The sequence below is a fragment of the Pinus tabuliformis genome, chromosome 9 (genome assembly GCF_031772625.1).
Source record: "Pinus tabuliformis cultivar Carrire ecotype Pingquan chromosome 9, CPIR1, whole genome shotgun sequence".
In the NCBI taxonomy this organism is placed as follows: domain Eukaryota; kingdom Viridiplantae; phylum Streptophyta; class Pinopsida; order Pinales; family Pinaceae; genus Pinus; species Pinus tabuliformis.
Window position 1 is genome coordinate 651,840,870 of NC_142307.1, and position 9,773 is coordinate 651,850,642.

The 9,773-nt window shown below is 41.3% G+C and overlaps 1 pseudogene; it reads left to right on the forward strand.

The window, feature by feature from the left end:
* The first annotated feature begins 2,756 nt into the window (after window positions 1-2,756).
* Window positions 2,757-6,105, forward strand: LOC149150349 (LOB domain-containing protein 6-like; annotated as a pseudogene).
* Window positions 6,106-9,773: the final 3,668 nt, after the last annotated feature.

Below are 9,773 nucleotides of genomic sequence, written 5' to 3' on the forward strand. Positions count from 1 at the left end.
AGGAAAAATATAAATTAACGTTCGTAGTCATGTGTGCTTGAGTTTTAAGCTCTCATGAGAGCATTTAGTTCCATAGATTGACTCTCCCCATGTGTTCTCCAAGAGTGAAATAAATGCTTTGAACATGAAGCTAGGAATGATTCTATGGAAAATACTTCCCTTATAATGGAGTGTCTTTCTACTTTTTCCAACATCTTTCTAACCTACATAATTTAAATGTAAACTGACCATTCCTTCGTGCTTGCATTAACTAAGGTATCTTCATCCCTCAATTTTCATAAACTCTACAGCGGTAGTAACTCACTACAATGAGAAAATCAATCAATTTGATGATGATATTATGAATAAACAATATAATGATCCCAATAACAAATAAATAACATGATGAATGAATGATACATGCCTACTTAATATTGTTAATTTCCAACTCTAGTGGAATCATCAATCATAAAAAAACATAAATGGAACCCACTATGGATGGGATGGTATTATTCACCATTGCAATAAAAACCTATGTCTATTCTCCATACTCCAAAATAAATCTCGGATGTCTCTATGCACTACTAGCTCCCAAGTTTTGCACTAGTTGGGTTGCTAATTCTATTGTCACATGCATACTCTCTGAATGCACGTCCTTATGCCATCATCAATAATTTCTCCTACACTCACCACATACTCATACACAACTCACTATCGTCACATCTAAGAATCTAGTGTTGTGCCCCTCCTACACAGGACCATAAACACACCCAACTCAAATAAAGGCATCCCCATACCCTGCTCATTGTAAGGTCCTCCAAGTGAAGTTGCTCCAATAACTCACCTAGATTCTCCATACCTAGGTCGATGAGGATAGCAAAAAACTTGTGAATCATCAAATCAATCATGCAACCCTCTCAAGGTCTCTTAGTTCTTGCAACATCACCTCAAGGTGCTCTACCGAGTTTGATTCATATCCATCTCCTACCCTTGTTCAAGTTGCTCCAATCTTGTTGTCCAGATATGAAAAAAATTGAAGCCTTCATGACTCAACTAAACCACTCCCCAAGTGTCTTACACCAATGTCTCACCACAGATGAAGGGACCCGTAATCCGTTTGAATCAAGGATGCACTTGATCCGTCTAGGTCATTTGATCCAAGCACATCAACAAGTCAGATATCCTTTAAGACTATACTCAACCATGTGAAGGCTCTCCTAGTCACTACCACAAATCCATCACTTTGTCATCTCACACATCATCATCCCATTTCTATTGGTATTGAAGCTAAATGAAGACCGTCAATTATATTGAATGCCTTAAAAGAGAAATAGAAAAATATAACAAGCTCTCTCTACGATCATTGTTTCTTAGGTTAAAGTTATAATATTAATTGAATTGCTCCTAGCCAAAAAGAGAGGACTAGAAAATGCTAGAAAAGGCTTGCGCCAAGATTACTTAAAGTACTACTTACGGAGTATCAAAGATTCCACCTTAAATTCAAATTCAAATTCAAGGCTAAACATACCAAATTTGTAGAGACATGGATAAATGACGTGGATGTGAAAAGAATTTCTTGAAAAGCATCCAAACTTATGTGCATTGGAATTTTTAATTTTTTTAAGAAAACCCAATTTCTTTGCACGGGAATTTCAAGAAAGCATCTCACACCTTTTCTGTTATAGAAGTTGTTATGTACGTTGTGGTAAACTGTGATCCGCTAACCGATACACTTGGAATCTTTATGCACAATAATTTAAAAAAAAAGCGTGTTAGGCGTTTTTGTTATAGACGTTGTGGTAAAGCGTGATCCGCTCCACCTTTAACAGATCACAGCTTTTTTGAGATAAAGATAACGTTATTGTGCGGTGCACATATATGGGTAAGTTCAAGCGAATAGTTCGAAGTTCCTTTGTTCACATCTTCGTCTTCTATCTATCATCTGTATTCAATCATGTGGTCCATACTCACCTTTCGTCTTCGTTTCCCAACACAGCCTTTCATTGTTTGGGAAAAGCTGATAGGTACTTGGAGTACCATCTCCATCTTCCAATCCATACAGGCTGTGATGCCAACATTGCCGAACCTAACCGTTAACTCCATTGCAATGCCTCCTTCCGCGTTGTTTTTAGCAACGGCGAAAGTTGAGCCCTTGAGGAAACTGAGTTCTCGATTTAGTCGTATTTATGTGCAGACGCTAGTGACGGAGATCGACCGGCGCACGACCAGGAAATCAAAATTATGTTATGATATTGATACTACTGTTTCCAGAAGCAAAAGGCTTATTTCTGAGATACAATTCTTCGAGGGTTGATCTGTACGCGAGAACGAAATATCTTTGAATTTCGAGCAGCTGTGGCGATTCCTATGAGATACAGGCGTACCATATGACAATCAAAGCACAGTGTTTTGATTTAGGGTTAACTATTCATATAATGCTTTGTTGAGCACAAGTTAGGGTTCCGGCCAATTTCCACTCAAAAATTGAGCCAAGATCACCACCAGGGTTTGGTACTTTGAATGCAAAATTCGTCATCAACGGCCACCGTGTGGCACTCAAATAAACCAAGATTTTCTCAGTTGCGTGTGCCTGTGAAATTTCAGCAACCCAATTCGGGTACTTACCTGGACGATTTCGATCTTGCAGCTAAGTGTGCCCCGTTGGGAATTAAAAAAAATTCTATATCAAGAAAAGGTGCGTTCTCTGGTTATATCAAGAAAATTTCTAGTTCTTTTCCACCATTGTAAACCATGATGGTTTATCTTCCATGGCAGAGATGGCTTCGAATTCGTCGAACTCACCATGCGCTGCCTTCAAATTCCTAAGAAGAAAGTGTACTTCATAGTGTGTATTTGCGCCTTATTTTCCTCCGCAAGAACCTCAAAAATTTGCCAACATTCACAAGATCTTCGGAGCAATCAACGTGGCCAAAATACTCAACGATTTGGAGCTCCATCAGCGGGGGCACGCGGTGAATTCTCTGGCATATGAAGCCGAAGCTCGTTTGAAAGATCCCGTTTATGGGTGCGTTGGAGCGATCTCCATGCTGCAGAGTTAGGTGCAACAGCTACAGAAGGAACTGGCGGCTGCTCATGTGGATCTCCTTCAGTACAGCTCTGCAGCGGAGCCTGTTCTTAGTCCACATAGTCTAGCCTCGACGATGCCAGCTTATTCCAGAGTTCACATGATTCATGCCGCAGCTAGGAAACAACAACAACAAAATTTAATGGAATTTCCTAATTCTAGAGAGGAGCTACAACTGAATAAAGATCCTCTTCTAGAATTGGCCTTGAGAATCATGCCTATGCACTATATTCTTCAGCCAGGCCTGCCAAAGATGGTGGTAGCGGTAGCAGTCGAAGGAACTTTTGTGCATTATCACATCCATTTAAAGCCAATACAGTTTCTACTGCATTTATGGAAACAATTAAAAAGCTACATGGAAACCCAAAGATTATTGTAAGTGACAGAGATCCCATTTTCACTGGAAATTTTTGGACAGAATTATTTTCTTGTCTTGGTACTCAGTTAGCTCATAGCTCATCTTATCATCCTCAATCTGATGGGCAAACTGAGATAGTAAACAAATGTTTGGAAGGATATCTTCGTTGCTTTGTATCTGATAAACAGACACAATGGGTCAAATGGTTGCCTCTGGCTGAATGGTGGTATAACACTTCCTTCCATACAGCAACAAAAACGACCCCATTTATGGCACTTTATGGTTATCAACCACCATCCATCACATCATATTTAAGAGAAAATTCTAAGGTTCAGGAAATGGAACATCACATCGAACATCAACAACAAGTCCTCCAACTCTTAAAGGATAACCTCATGTTGGCACATAATAGAATGAAACAACAGGCAGATCAACATCGCAGTGAAAGAAGTTTTTATGTAGGTGATTGGGTATTCCTACAGCTACAACCATATAAGAAAATGTCCCTCAAGCAAGCTAAGAAGGATAATAAATTATCACAAAAGTATTATGGTCCGTACAAGGTGTTGCAAAAGATTGGTTTTATGGCATACAAATTGGAGCTTCCTGCAGCTTCTCGATTGCACCCAGTTTTCCATGTTTCATGTTTAAAGAAGGTTATAGGTGACAAGCTCCCAATTCAAACAATATTGCCAGAACTTGATGAGGAAGGAAAAATTATATTGGAACCAGAAGCAGTCACAGAAACAAGAACTCGACAGCTACGAAATCAATCAATTTCAGAGTATCTTATCAAGTGGAAGAACTTATCCGCTGAAGATTCCACATGGGAGGATGAAAATTTTATTCAAAAGTATTCAGAACTACTCAAGCGTTGAGGACAACACTCTTTTGAAGGAGAGGGGCATGTTAGGTCCCTATAATACTAGTGATTACCCCATTACTATTGTAGTTATACCCCTTATTAATATTGTTGTGCCCCTATTGCCCCCATATTGTTATTACTGTACCCCATAGAATCCCTCTATTGTTATTTTTGTGGCTTTATATTATTATTGTTAGGTCGGCTGGATTATATTGTGACTCCTTAGACTCCTATATATAGAAAGGAGGTTTTGTCATTTGAATCATCCAAGAATTGTTCATTTATGTAATGTAAAGGAGGTTGCCCCCTCGAAGAGGCTGAATTCTAAGGTGTTGATCTATCTTTTCTATATTTTCTTTAGCTGGTTTCGTAACACTTTATGTATAAATACAAGATTATTCTCAAAATGAGTAATCTTTTAAATAATATGCTGCTCTAGAATAAATTATAGTTGTTTGGAAAATACAAGGATTCAAGCTTGGAGAATAGTTTCTTCAGAAGGAATATATTGTTTTAACGATGAATTTTCCTTCTCGTCCACTAGGATAAACTTTTAGTTGTTCAATATTGTATAAAAATTAAAAAAACATTAAGAAAATATATCTAAAATTATGAAAAAAAGGCCAAAACAAGAAGCAAAAAACAATCAAAATTATTTCTACACTTCAAACCATACAAAGTAGATTGTGCATGCTATTTTGAGAAGAAAACTAAGTTTGAAGTCATCTTAACTTTGAGTTACCAATTACATTTGAAATGGGTGAATATATAATTTCATATAAAAAACTTGTGGTTTTCAAATTAAAAAATACATATCAAACTTAAGAGTAAATCTAATACTATTAAAACCTAAATGAATACATGTTATAAATAGATCTATGTTAATATGTATACCAACCCCATTAACAAAGCAAAAGAACCGAGGTAGGTGGTAACAAAATAGTCCTGCCTAAGAACAAGCACTATTCAATTTAAATTTTGAATGGGCACACACTTGATAAGTGGTGGAAGTTCCATGATAATAGTCTCAAACATAGATGAAGTGATTTTACCATGGTAAGCAACAACTAGATGATTTAGGCTCCTTAATGAAATACATAAAAACTCAATTTTATCACCATAAGCAACAACTAGGTGATTAAGAGTCGTGAAAAAGTTTTCCTTAATGCACATGACAATTGAATTCAAATATGAGAGCTAGAAATAATATCAAATGCCTTCTTATTATTATCATGTCTACAAGTGATTGTGGTCATGAAAGGACAAAACAATCAAAATTGGTTTTAAGGTACAATAAAATCATTCTTGGGCTAAATTTTAAGAAGTAATCATATAGAAGTGTATTTTAGCTTAAACTAAACTCTTAGCATTCATATGTGTGCCTTGTGTCTATCGCCTAACAATGCAAACTAAGGTATTTCCATATATTTTGTAGCTAGAGATGCAAAAAAAAATGGAAATGAGAATTTCTTGATGTTGTTTAAATGGAAATTATGTTTTCTTAAGAGAATGAAATGATATGTAATTATTTTTTTTTTATGTTTTTCTTAAGAGGAGGAGGACAAGGAGGAAATCTAAAAATCTGTAAGTACTATAAATAAAGAGAATGAAATGCTATGTAATTATTTTTTCTTTTTATATGTTTCTTAGGAGGATGAGGAGGGGATGACATGGACGAGGAGAAATAGGCAGATGTTGAGGAGTAAGCGGAGGAGGTTGGGGAGGTGGAGGAGGAGGAGGTGGGGGGCTGAGGAGGTGGGGGAGCAGGCAGAGGCGGAGGAGGAGGAGGAAGAGGACATGTGGGAGGAGGCTAAATAGGTAGACAAGGAGGCAAAGGGGGGGGGAGTAAGAGGAAGGGGAGGAGGGGGAAGCGGTGGGAGAGGAGGCTGAAGAAGTGGAGGAGGAGGAGTGAGGGAGGGAGGGGTAGGAGGAGTGAGGGAGGGAGGGGTAGGAGGAGGGGAGGAGGCGAGGAGAGAGGAGAAGGTGAAGGTGGGGAAGGGGGGAGGAGGCAGAAGGAATGCAGGCAGAGGTGGAGGTGGCAGAGGACGGAGGAGGCAGGTGAGGGGAGGGGAGGAGGAGGATGGGGGATGTAGGGGAGGAGTGGGTGTGCGGTGAGGAGGAGGAGCGAGGGAGGGAGCAGTAGGAGAGGGGAGGAGGCGGGGAGAGATGAGAAGGTGAAGGTGGGGAAGGGGGGAGGAGGCAAAAGGGGGGAGGCACAGGTGGAGGTGGGGGAGGTCGGAGGAGGCAGACGGGGGGAGGGGAGGAGGAGGATGGTGATGCAGGGGAGGAGTTGCTGCGCAGTGAGGAGGAGGAGGCTAGGAGGGGGGGAAATGTGAGGAGGAGGAGGATGTGGGAGAATGTAGACGGATGAGGAGGAGGCAGGGGAGGCGGAAGGGGTGTGAGGAGGATGAGGAGTGGGAGGAAGGGCAAGTGAAGGAGGAGGAGAGTGGGTGGAGGACGAGGACAGAGAGGAGGAGGAAAGTGGGTGGATTACAAGGATGGAGAGGAGGAGGAGAGTGGGTGGAGTACGAGGATGGAGAGGAGGAGGAAAGTGGGTGGAGTATGAGGATGGAGAGGAGGAGGAGAGTGGGTGGAGTACGAAGATGGAGAGGAGGAGGGGGAGTTAATGGGATAGGAGGGGGAAGATGTGGAGGCAAAGGAGGGGGGGAGAAGGAGATGAAGGGGGAAGATAGGGAGCGAGAGTGGGAGGAGAGGGAGGAAGGGCGGTAGGGCTGGAGGGAAGGGGGTAAGTAGAGAAAAGAGGAGACAGGGGAGGAGGCAGAGACATAGAGTGGGGAGGTGGAGGTGGAGGAGGAGGGGGTGGAGGGGAAATAGGAAGAAGAGGTGGAGGGGAAATAGGTTAAGGAGGGGGTTGGTGGAGGAGGAGGAAGAGTGTGAGGATTACAAGCTAGAGGAGGCAGGGGAGGATGGGGCAGTGGGGATGGAGGAGGAGGGGATGGTGGAGGAGGTGGAAGAGATTGAGGGGGAGGAGGCAGCACAGGAGGCAGAGGTGGAGGGGGCGGACGAGGAGGAGGGGCGAAGTTGCAAGGGCAGGGACTTGGAAGGATGCAGGGGAGCAGGGGGAGGAGGCGGAAGAGGTGGAGCAGGAAGAGGTAGAGGAGGAGGTGAAGGAGGCGAGGGAGGAGGAGGGACAAGAGGAGGAGGGTGAGGAAACAAGCAAGGAGGTGGAAGAGGTGTAGGGGCAGAAGCGAGAGGAGGCGGAATAGGTGCAATGAGAAGAGGTAGAGGAGGAGCTGAAGGAGGGACGAGGGAGGAGGAGGGTGAGGCAACATGAGAGGAGGTGGAAGAGGCATAGGGGGAGGAGAGAGTGGGGGAAGAGGGGGAGCAGGAGGAGTCTGTGAGGGAGGGGAAGGAGGTGGAGGGAGAGGTGGAGGTGGAGGTGGAGGCGAGGGAGGGGAAGAGGAGGCAAGGGAAGATGCAAAAGTGGGGGAGAGGAGGTGGGGGAGGAGGAGGAGGAGGCCAAGCCAGAGGGGAGAAATGTGGAGATGGATGGAGGCAGGGGAGTTGGAGGAGCATTAGGGCGAGGGGGAGCTAAGGGAGGAGGGGGTGGCGATGGGGAGGAGGAGGAGGATGAGGAGGAGTGGGGAGGAGGAGGAAGAGGACATGGGGTTGGAGGTAGAAGTGGTAGAGGAGGAGGAAGATGATGTGGGGAACAAGAATCACCTAAAAATACCTATATTTAATAGTTTAGCAACTCTCTCTCATAAGAAAACTTGTTGCCGTTTTATTTGTATTGTTATAGTTTTCCTTATAGAATTACAAAATTAGTTCCACGAATTCTTTCATAATCTTTCATATTTTTTTCACATAATTATATGTTCATATTTTATTACATACTTATAAATATTCACCTTCTCTTCAAAATAAACAGTCAAACATATAACAAATCTTTTCAAAAATAGTTATGTTCTTAAATATTTTTATTAAAATAGTTGACCAACCTAAGTTATTTCCAGGAAAATAGAGATAAAATACTGCCATTCAGAACCCAACCTTGAACCAATACTCTATTTGTTCCCCTATTTAATCCCTAGCTATCATAAAATAAAAATTCATCATAGAAGGAGTCAAATCCTTATGTTTTGCAGCTCATGAACCCTTAGAAATGTCTTGCTAAAATCATTGTGTTCTAGCAGACTTTCTCTCCCATTGGTGTGTTCTGGTTCGAGGCTTGCCTTATTTGCCAAATATATATATTTTCTTACAAGTTCCAAAGTATGGAATTTATTTCCTTATCGCCCAAGTATATTCATTTTATTAGAATTTCAAAAGTATAGCATTAACCTCCTAACTTACATACTTTGTAATATGCCAATATGTCCTCCCTTCTCTTTCTCTTTTTGAAGCACAAACAACTCCCAATTTTTTTTTCCTGAGAGTTAGGAGTAATCTCTCATTTTAGATCTGTGATGTGCATACACCATAACACTCAATTTATTTATTTGTTGAATTACTATCAATTATCTAGTCATGAATTAATTTATGTTTTGGTCTTATGTCTTTGTATGATAATCATTGGGCCTACCTAAATTTACCCATAGAAAATAATCCATGACATATTGATGTTGTATTTATAAGTAGTTCCTTGGAGGAGTACTTACATATAATTTTTTTAGATTTTTGGGCTTGTTTACAAACATTTCGCACATCAAAGACTATACTATCATCCTAAAATCTAACATGAGTTGTCCTATCCTAGTACCGACCTAGTACAAAGACACATCACCACAGAGTTATGGCGATTCCTCCCAAATCCATTGTTGCGTTAGTGTGCTAAGATCTAGAGCATCGATCTGGAAAGGTGGTGATGGATGGTAGATATCACTCCAGGGTGGTTGAGGTAACTATTTTCCCCCTCTATCGGTTCTCCACTCACCATTCTCACACCTTCCCACCGCAACTCTCTAACTCTGATGTAGTTAGGGTTTCATGGAAGGTTCAAGGTGCAGATTGTTCTTGAGGTAAGTTGTTTGTTCCACCACTACGTCTGGTTTCCATACATCTTCTCTCGAGTTTTACTTCCAACAGTGGGGCTACTTTCTTTCTTCAGATGCGATTTCTGCAGCCTAGCCAATTCATTCTAAGTAGTTAACCATGAGTTTCATCTTTTTTTTCTAGTACCGATTAACTGTTTTCTTAATGTGAGTTTCGTAAATTGTTATGATACTTATCTAGTTGCCAATTGCATTGTTTATTTGAATTTTCATGTTTCCCTTCTCCACGAGGTCTGCCCATTTAACCCACCTAGGTGATGGGTTCTACCTGATTCCTTAACAATTAAGTCAGGTTCCATTATTTTTTTTCCTATGGTTGTTTCGTTGACCTAAGGTTTAAATGTTTTATTTACCACTGGGTTCATCTAACCCTTTGCCTCTCTTCTTGCCGCCAGGATTCCTTCGCAGTTGTTGGAACCATCAATAATCCTTTCGATTCATAGTGCCAGGTTACTTTACAAACTTCATTAT